This window comes from Cibotium barometz, chromosome 3 (genome assembly GCF_041138505.1).
Source record: "Cibotium barometz isolate CiBa-2024 chromosome 3, ASM4113850v1, whole genome shotgun sequence".
NCBI classification, from domain to species: domain Eukaryota; kingdom Viridiplantae; phylum Streptophyta; class Polypodiopsida; order Cyatheales; family Cibotiaceae; genus Cibotium; species Cibotium barometz.
This window is the reverse complement of record NC_141048.1, coordinates 11,863,723-11,874,817: the sequence shown is the minus strand read 5'-3', so window position 1 is coordinate 11,874,817 and position 11,095 is coordinate 11,863,723.

The window sequence follows — 11,095 nt, the reverse complement described above, 5'->3', positions numbered from 1 at the left end:
ACAAAGAGGGAGGCTTCTTTTTATAGGAAAAAGTGAGCCTCTAACCAAGCAAACTGATTCTAGAATTTTTCAGATCAGTTTGGTCGATTTTTGACCATTTTTGGATCACTTCAGCTTACTTTTTGGATCTAGTTTTGAAATAGGAGAGAGGAGAGATGAAAATATCTCATTTTATTGATTAAAAATTGGGAGTAATGAGAAAAAGATGCCTACTTCATGAGGGGAGATCCCCACTCTAAGGTGTTAAAATTTAATTTTTTAATTCTTTTCTTTGGTCCTTAGTCCACTCTTCATCTTAATGTGAGCATTTACTCATTTTTGGGGGAGTTTTCTTTTATTCTTCAATTTATCTCCTCCCTACATTTGGATTAATCTTATTGGTCCATAGGAACCTTAATTGGACCATAATCCAAAAATTTTTCAAAATCTGGACCCTTAGGCTAAGGTCCTTTATACCTATTTTCAATTAATTCCAATTGCACATTGGAAAGTTCTTTTTGAATTTCTATTTCAGGGGAAACCATTTTAGACACTAGGAGGATTTTTATATCCAAAAATATCTCAATTTTGAATTACCTCCCTCTAGACATTTTCTCGCTCCAGGCCAAAACAGGGTAAAACGGGATCTTTCTTTTATTTCAGAGAGGGGAATAATTATAAGGTCAGAAGGGGAGGTTCTTACACCTGCACACCTCAAAAGCTGGAGGGAGGAATCTTACAGACCACTTTCCGCTCGTCACAACAGTATGGGTTTAGAAGTGGTCGGATACTGAGAGCAAGTCTTGTTTGTCCTCATTTTCACTTTTTGGTTTTAGTCATATCTTTCTAGCCTCACGTTCAGCTTCTGCCAAGGCTTTATTGCATTTTTGACGCCCAGTTTTGTAAGCTTAGGTGTTTCTAGCTCTTGAACGGTGACTCTCTCCTTGTGTCTTCCTTCCAGTGATATCTTACTCAACTCCTCACCCCAATCCTTAGAAAACTCATCGTGTACTTAGTGGCCTCAAGGTATCTCAACCATTGGGCATCTGTGGGTTTTCTTCGTAAAATAGAGCATTTTGTCGGGTAATATATCGTTTTTGTTTTCACCACCTTCTAAGGCATTGAGCATTGGTACGGCTTTGTGTTATGGTCCCTTCTATACTAGAGGTCTCCTCTTCTGATGCTTTATCAATGGTCTGCCAATTAACCTTACAAACAGAGGTTGTGGGGACAGTTTCAGATTCCACATAATGGGTCCCCCTGGGTTGCATCACATCTATGGTAGCTAACACATGTATCCAATTTTTCACTGAAGTCCGGAGGAGGAAGTGACGCATACTATTTTGTTTCCTCTTCTTCCTTGGAATTTCCCACCGACGAGGGCTGGCATATTTGTACAGATGTGGTCCGTTCCGTTTTGTGACCAAATCATTACCAAATAATTGCCCTTCCATGGGATGTGCTTTCCATGTCTCAGATCTATCTTTAAGATTTGTGAATCCCTACGCACATACACGTGATCTAATGCCCAATTATGCACCAATTTGGATTCCCTCATGAAGGGTCTCCCTAATATTATGTCATATGAATCCGGTTGGCACAGGAAGTCCATGCCCACAAATGTATGGTGGTAGCAAAATGTGAAGAGTTTATGTTTCACATTCTCGAGAAGTCCAATGGGCCTTGAAGATGTTTCGTCAGCCATTTTAACGATTAGATTTGCTTTTTTCAGATCGGGTTTTCTCCAATTCTCCCAGCAACGTTTCGTAATGAGATGCTAACCCCCGCCCCACCATCTAGGATAGCCAGTGCCTGGTACCCACTATGATGAATTGGGATTGTAGCATTTGTGTTGTCTCTTTCATAATAATGCCCCAGTTGATTAACCGGTATCTTAACGACTCGAGTTTTCCTTGTGTGTCTTAAGGTTCTTTCTACCAAAGGTGGCAAAACCTCCTCTATATAGTATCGGTTGGCTTTAGTCCGCCTTCTACCCATTCTTTTATATTCGTCCATAGGGTTGGTGAATTGTGTAACAGTTTCCCTAATGGCATTTGTACAGGCATGGGCAGTATAGCCGCGAGACTTCCTATGTCTCTAGGTTCTTTGTGTTGAATTTGCAGCAATGTGATAAGCTATGGTGGATCAAATGCAAGAATCAACATAATTAGCAAGTGATTAGATGATGATTAAGATGAGATTAGTGAGCAATTAATCTAATAGAATAATGTAGGCATGGATACTCAAAAGCCAACAATTTTTCATTAGGCCAATGCCTCAATTTATAGGTTTTACATCCACAAGATGCCAAGCATCTAATCCCACTGATTTCTCCTTGATTTGTGCCACCTCCTCCCCTACAGCTCGGGACACCTTTTCTTAGAATCTTTCCATACCCCTATATTCACTCATGTTACCCTTGATTCTCTCATCAGTAGATTCTTCTCACCTTTTCACTTCTACCCACTCAATTACAGATTCCCTTTTACAGTCTCTTGCTAAGAGCTTGTTCCCGCACACACCCATTCACTTGCATATTTCAACACTTTGGAGATTGAGGGTCCCCCCCCCAGGTGTGGGTCTCGCATTCATCCATAAGGAAGGAATGGATGGACTCACCCAACGCATCTTTCTCAACCATTCTAGACATTGTGTTTGCTTGATATCCCTCTTCTGTTTCTTTTGAAATTGGAGTAGGTATGTCCAATTCCCTTTCCCTTGTTGGCTCGTTTCATGGATACATTGTATCCTTGACCCGGCTAGCCCTTAGCTTGGCTTCATGAAGCGGTTGGGCATTCTTTGACTAAGGCCCTAGCTTGGCTTCATGAAGCGGTTGGGCATTCTTTGACTAAGGCCCTGGCGTCTTCGAGCTTACTTATTTCCTCATCGGCATAAGGGTGCTCACCGACTCCTTTAGGAGTTGTTGGTTACTCCCTTTGCTCCTCTAGGTTCGGCCCTTTGTGGTTGATCCTTTGATCCCCCTCTTCTCTCGATTGGGTGGATCCGGTGTCGATCGTATCTTCTTCGGATCCATCTTGGATTTTGACCCTTGTGTCACTCTTACCCACTTTTTTCACTCTTCTCCTGCGGCCAGTTCTGGAAATAGTCGCATCTGCTCAGTTCTTTCCCTTGTCTCCTAATTGAGCTTGGGCTCGTGTCAGGACATTGAGTGGTGTGATATTTCTAGGTTGCACACTAATGGTTTGGATGGTGGCATGATTGGCAATAGAAGTCGAACCACCTGTGATATGGAGAATCCTTGATCGAGTGATCAATACCACATTTAGTACAAGTGAGTATTGGCATGTCATTGGGCGTAGCAGCCACTTGTTGGGGTTGGTGCATATGAACCATATTCTTATTTGGGCACTTAGCGATTTGATGTGGCCCTCCATAGCCAAAACATTGTAGGGGTCCTCTCCTCATGTTCGAGTTCATGTCCTTGCCCTTCCACTGTACCGTGGTTTGAAACATAGGTACTGGCATGTTATTTTGTAGGACATAGAATTCAAGCGTGACCTTCGCAGTTTCCTCATAGTACTCTCCGCTAAGTTCTACTTCACGTACCACATCAACATCTTCTGGACGGCTCTTCAATCAATACTTGGTTGATTTTAGCCTACGGTGGTTGTGGTGGTAGAATTAGTGGTGGCAGAGGTGAAGCATCTTGTACCCGGAACATCCCCCTAGGTAAGTAGGAAGAGTTGGGTTGTCCTGTAGTAGCAGTGATCTATCCAAGTGGCACTGGTAAAGCCAATGGAGCTCTAAGTGCTAGTAGTTGTGTAACATTTTGGAATCTTGGATATCTGCACATTGAAGTGTCATGATTCCCTAATTTTACATAGTGTGCACAATAAAGTAATGTCCTTACTCTTAATTGTGGACATTCGGTGGATAGTGTGATTCAATCTGCACATTGAAGTGTCATGATTCCCTAATTTTACATAGTGTGCACAATAAAGTAATGTCCTTACTCTTAATTGTGGACATTCGGTGGGTAGTGTGATTCAATCTGCACATAGAGCACCACACCAATTCCCTGTGGGGATAAAGATGGTTATGCCCATGCCCAGATGTTTTGCTTCTCTCCTTTGCCTTCAATTTCTCTAGTATAGCATTACTGAGCTCATCCACAGTCATGTTTCCAACTTGCTTGCTCCGAGTTCCAATTTCTTAGTGACTCGAGACACAAGAAGTCGTAGTTGAAGATATTCTAACGTCTTCCGATTGCGGCAATTTCAGCATATTATCCTCATATTCAATTGCCATTTTGCAACATGCATCAAGAGTAGCTAGTCAGGCTAGCGTAGTCCAGGCAAAATAGGGCTACGCAGCGTGCAGTTGATTAGGCATTTGTTGCTGCCCAGCAGAGAAGAAGTGGTAAGGCAGCCCCTTCCATTGTTTCTTCTCCTATTAATAGGTCTGCAACTTCTTCTCCTTCCATAGGTAGTAACAATAGGTCTGCGAAGGCTCTTGATAAAGGCAAGAAAAAGATCAGGTGCAAATAAGCTAAAGGCTAAAGAGGCAAAGAAGAAAGAGTCAAATGCAGCCACAATAGCGGATGCTTCTACAAATACAAATTCTGCAAATGTTGTGTAGGATACAGAATGGGCATTTAGCGTGTATTGCCAGTATGACCCATCTGTACATGATGCATGTTTGGTAGTTTCTGTTGACTCTGATGTATGGTATTTTGACAGTGGTGCTACAAAGCACATTACCTCGCATCGTGATATGTTTACTTGTCTTGAGGCTGTCTCTAATGGGAATACTGTCACATGTGCCAATAATGCTTCTTACCCAGTGATGAAGGGCATTGGTAAAATTATGCTTACTGCTGGAAATGACAACGCTTTCACACTTTCAGATGCTTTGTATATGTGCGAGGGATAAAGAAGAATCTATTGTCTGTCTCTGCGCTTGCTAGACTTGGACTTGTAGTCAAATTTGTGGATGACAGATGTACTGTTCATGAGTTGACTTCTGGTGATACGATTATTGCATCTGGCACCTTGTTTCGTGGGCTGTATAGGCTCAATTCTTATGACAAGTGTGTGGAAGATTCAGCAAATGCAGTTTGGCAGTTTCAGATGCAAAACTATGGCATGCTCGTTTTGGTCATCTTTTCTTTGCTAGTTTGTTGCGTTTGCAGAAATTTGATATAGTTGCTTCATTGCCCCCTCTTGAGGCACCATTGAAATGTGAAGGCTGTATTTTGGGCAAAATGCTGCATTTGTAGAAATTTGATATGGTTGCTTCATTGCCCCCTCTTGAGGCACCATTGAAACATGTTTGTGAAGGTTGTATTTTGGGCAAAATGCAACGTTCTACGTTTCCAAAGGATGGCACGATGTATGGTCAAGAGCCAAGCTTTGCCACATGCGTTTTGGCTTGAGGCATGTGTGCTGCATATGTATTCAACAGGTGTCCCACTAAGGCCTTGCAGTCTGTTACTCCATATGAAGCTTGGCATGGCAGGAAGCCTTCTATTGTCACTTGCGTGTCTTTAGTTGCTTGGCCTATGCTTTAGTGCCTGTGCAACATTGTAGAAAATTGGATGATAAGGCTAGATCAGCCTGATGCAGATTTACAGGATGTAATTTATGAGGATAGGGCTGAAAATGAGCAGGCTAGAGGTACGCCTAAATGGCTGGTGCAAACCTTGCGTGATAGTAAAATTGATGCACCTATGTCTAGTCATACTCGTTCAGGTTTTCAGCATGCCTCTTATGCATCAGATTGTTATGCTTTGGCTGTGTCTAGTATGTGTGAAGAGGAAGAACCTCTTTCATTTGATGAGGCACAAAAATAAAAAAATTGGTTGGTTGCAATGCAAAGTGAATATGATGCTATAATGAAGAATGGTACATGGTCTTTGTGTGATTTGCCTATTGGTAAAAAGGTCATTGGATGTAAGTGGGTTTTTAAGTTGAAACGAAACCCAGATGGCAGTGTTGATCGCTATAAGGCTAGGCTTGTTGCAAAGGGTTATGCTCAAGAAAAGGGCATTGATTTTGAGAGTGTTATCTTGCGCTCACTCCACCACTTCATGAAATGCTCTTACCCACACAATATCTATTATGGGTGGCAGTAGGCATGAGATGCTTGACAAACTTACATATAGTACCTATGCCCTTGCATAGCCAGGATGCACAGAGACCATTGCCTTCCCATCCAACCGATGGTTATGTTTTCGAAAACCCAAGTGAGGGGGAAATTCAACCTAGTGACGTCAAATCGAAGCATGCTTACGAACTATGGTTATTTGACGATGAGCTTGGTAGATGAGTTTGATTTACAGGTTATTGAGGTGAAGTCGTACATATAAAACCAGATTTACAACTTGCAGTGGATGTGCAACCTCGATATGCACCGGATTTTTCCACTTGCTCAGGTGTATCCTAACTCACTCTCAACTTTGAAACTGTTCTTGCACATCATTACATGCATTCATAGAATTAAAAAGACCTTATAACTGGGTAAAATATTCTTTCTAAGTGCCACTTAGAGCAACTTTAAGGTCATATTCTTTCTTAGACTTAGTAATGTTCCTATCTATCTATGATTGACCTTAAATTATGTCGATGGAGTATGTGAAGTACTCCCACTCAGCTTTTAGTTACCTTTAGCTCAGGTTGTAGGTGAGAAAATAAACAACTAATAATAAAAAAAGATTTTAAAAACACACAAAAAAGACCAAGAAGATAACTATCACCATATAGGATCGTGGTAGGACTCTCGATTTTACTAGTGATGGTACCTTGAGACCGATGCCTTGTTTCTTATGGGGTAGGACCTTGTGTTGTGAAAAACTAATAGCAGAGAGGCTAACCATCGCCATCTTAGGAGATTCTTGGCGGTCTATAAATACTCTTGGTGGAGGTCTCTTGACCATTGCCTTGGTCTCCACCACGGGTTGGTGCCTTATCCCTTATATTATAACTACTAAACCCAAAAAAAAACACCTTCTGACTTAGCGCTGTCCACTAAAGTTTGTGTAACTTAAGACTGAACCATAACTGTAAGCATATAACTAAGACTAGTTTACGTATAGATAGGCTTATTACTAACCTCTAAGTTAAATTGGCCTTACCTTTACTCTTCATAGCATAACTTGAAGTTTACCCAGACATAATTTAAAAAAATGCATGCATAACCATGTTTCATCTTATTGTTACAAGGAACTCTTTACTGGTTGATTTGTTTTTCACGTAGGTATTCAACACTTGGTCTTCAACTATCATCACCTTCCTATCAACATCGACTCGTCTTCACCAACATATTCTAAGGATGGAATCTACGTTAGAAAGGGGGGCATGTTAACCCTCATTGGACACCTCTCCAACGTTGACGCCATCCATTAGCAACCATCACTTCATTTGGTCATTGGCATTAGAAATGCTAATATTGTATATTTTATGTGTGTGATTGTCACTTGTCTATGAAAGGCACACCACGATTAATTATGGAGATTTCATGCTTAGATTAAGTGTTTGCACAAGCCTAGGCGGCCTTGGATAGCCATGGACCTATATTTTAAGTATGGCCGGCCAAGGTGTGAATACTTGGGGCCAAGATAAGGGTCAATTTGTATTCTCATCATTCATTCTTTTATGTTAATTCAATAGAGTGCTCTTCTTCTTTATCTACTATCTTATGCTATTACTTGCTTGCTTGAGCTGTTGTGTGCTTGCTTGCTTACATGTGAGAGAGTGAGCGTGAGAGAGTAAGCTGTGAGGAGGGTCGAGCTTCATTTTTGGAGTGCGATAGCAATGGCAGTGGGCAGAGTGGAGCTTTGGAGTGCGGCTGCATGATGCCAACATCGTCTCCTACAAAAATCCCAAGCAACAAGCTTTCACGAGGTGAGTTACACACCCTGATTATGCATTTGTGTGCTAGGCCATAGTAATTTGGTTTCTCGATTGAGCTATTTGTGCTCCCGAGTGTTGTTGGGCAAAGCCCTATGACATTGGTTTGTCCTTGCATTCTTTCTAACAATGCTAACGATGCTAGGGCTTCCCAGTCCTTCTCATCATCGACATTCCTTTATGATCCAAAGTACGCAGCTTAGTGGTTAGCCTCAATGAAGAGAGTGCAATTGTAGGTTGCTTCTTAGTCCTCATGAAATACACTCTAGGCTAAGAAAGAATGAAATACTATGTTACTATGTGTTTAGTATCCGAATCACTCACCCATTTCAAGTCACAAAGGTCATCAACAACTTTTTCCATGGATGTTGGGTATTCATTTGACCCAGATCTCAATGAAGAGGATCATGAAAAAGATGACATTCCATGATCAAGAGGAATCAGATTCTTGTATTCGAGAAGGGCAGTAGGAGAAGGAGCATAAGCAACAATGAGCTACGCAAACGATGGGACGCCATGGTTGCTTCTTTGCTTTCTTATGCTTCTGCTAATCAGCACAAGAAGAGGTATCTGTGGGATGAAAACTCAAGAGTACTTAACGAGTCTCTACAACGATGGGAAAAGAGAGAGAGAGAGAGGGAGAGAGAATGTCTCCAAGAGCTATATATATAGCGGCTATCCCTTTGATAGAAGACTCGAGCGCCGGCACTTTGTGGCTCTCGAGTTGTGTTTCAGGAGCATCCTCCTCCCACAAGTCTACTCGTGTCTTGCTTTGTAACTACGTGCACGACCATCCCTAATTAGACTGGCCGGCTTCATGCTACTCGTTAGCAAGGCCTATAGGCCCCTCTACCAAACCTTGAGGACTTTGTTGATGAACACAGACAGAGCAGAGCAGTGCATGCCCGTCTATTTCCCCGCCTGGGATGACATGCAGACAGGAGGGCTAAAACAAGCACAAGAAAGGGATATGGTTGAAAATGAGATTCATAAGTGATTCAACTTCAAGAGAAAATGAGCTAAATCCTGCTCCTTACAATGCCTTTTAGAACAAATTTTGAAGCTTTCGACGTCTTGGCATTTTGGAGCTTATCAGATCTTGACCCTTCAAGATAACCTGTGCAGGAACGCAAGGTTTTCATTATCATAAATGACAACAACAGACGAAGCTCGACTTCCATAGTGGACTTCACCAGTAACAACAGCAGCAACAGAGATGTCTCTGCTCGCTCTGAAGCTAGAAATCAAGCCTGCGCGACCTCGGATTTGGATGATAACGGAGTGCACGAAGGTCGCACAATGCCTCTCTCCAGCCTCAACGGCAACACGGAAATCGGTGGGAGGTGCTCGATATCTCATTTCTATTAAAAAAAAAGGCCCACACTTGCCTGTAAATCCTCCTGTATTTCTAGGTAACCTCTGCTCGGTTAGGGTTTTTCAGAGTTAGGGTTTCAGCAAAACGCCTGGTAATTCTGCAATTCTGTGTGATTAGCATCAGGATGCTCCGATCTCTTTCAAAATCGATTAAGTGAGTTTATTATATGTACAATTAATTAATTTATATAATAAATATAAACTTATTATATATATAAAAAATATATTTACTTTCGTAAATATATAATAAATATAAAATTATGCATACATTTATTATATTTTTATAATATTTATTATATAAACGAATATATATTTATGTAATAAACATATATTTTTATAATAAATATATATTGAGATAATAAACATGTACTTGGATAATAAATATATATATTTATTAAGAAAAAGCATAATGTATTTATATTATAATAAATTCAATATATGGAAAAAGTATTTATGTTTGTTATGTAGGGATACATGTACATCCATCATTGTGTGTGTGCGTTTTTGAAAACACGCACACTCCATGTCAGTGCAAACACACGTATGAACACATGTATATATATATATGATTGTACTCGTATACACATATGTGTGTTAGTATGTATGCATGCATCGATGTTCCTATAAATGTATGCATATATGATTGTGTGTGACTACATGTGTGTGTGTGTGTTAGAATGTATGCATGCATCATATATTCGTGTATATATGTAGACATGTGTAGATGTGGGTGTGCATGTGCATATGTGTGTCATATAGGGGTATTGATGAGTAATACCATCTCATAGCAAAAAAGTTGTAAATGCATGTGACGGATATTCCCCCCCCTTGATCAAAAAGTTAAAATACACGTCTGAACACACTAATGCACTTAATATGTATCTGCATAAGTGCATGCATACGTAGATATGATCAATATACATACGTGTGTGTGTGTGTGTGTGTATGTGTTATTATATGTATGCAGCATCTACATCGAGCTCTTGCATTTAAAAATGGAAGATGAGATGAAAGCCAGCTTGCAGCAGAACTTTCAATTGCTTCAGCAACAGCAATAGCAACATCAGTACGATGCGGACGAGGAGGAGGCCCTGAAGTGGGTGGCCACTGAGAGGCTGCCCACATACGATTGCATGTGCTTCGGACGTTCTCTCCCAATGGCACCGACATACTCCGTTGACAAGTCGACGTGCACCGCCTTCTATTGTCCAATCGCCATATGTGTTGGTGATAGCGAGAAAAGAGAGAGCCAGCCAGCCAACCAGTAGAAGGCAGCCTGACGATTGGGTCCGGGCGTAGCAGAGTTCCGATTGCTGTCTGTGTTGGTGATAGCGAGAAAAGAGAGAGAGAGCCAGGCCAAAGGCGGCCGGACGATTGGGTGTTGCAAGCTTGAATGGCAGTGGAGCCCAATGAGAGAGGTTGCTAATGGTCCTGGGAGGCAGCAAAGAATGTGAAGCATCTTTGATGTGTTCATGAGAGAAGGGGACAAGTGCCCCCTTGAACGAATAAATAAAGAGAAATCCCTCGGAGCATGCAAGGCTAATGTCCAAATGCTTTGACTGCACTCATGGCACGATATGTAGATTAGGGCCAGAGGTAGGGTTTGAACAAATGCCACATGATGGCTTTTTTGCTAATGCACTTACCTTTGCCTACATTGTGGTAGCATTTGCAAAAGCAAAAGATTTGCTTGACATGCATAAGAGCAGGGTTGTACTCTTTTGGACTGCATTCATCAAAGTATATGCTCAATAAGGGCAAGGTCTAGATGCTGTGAACTCTTGCTTAACATGTATGAGCAGGAATGTATTCTCTTGGACTGCACATCCATATGTCATACGGGCTTCTGGTAAATGAGATTTATTGATGCTTTA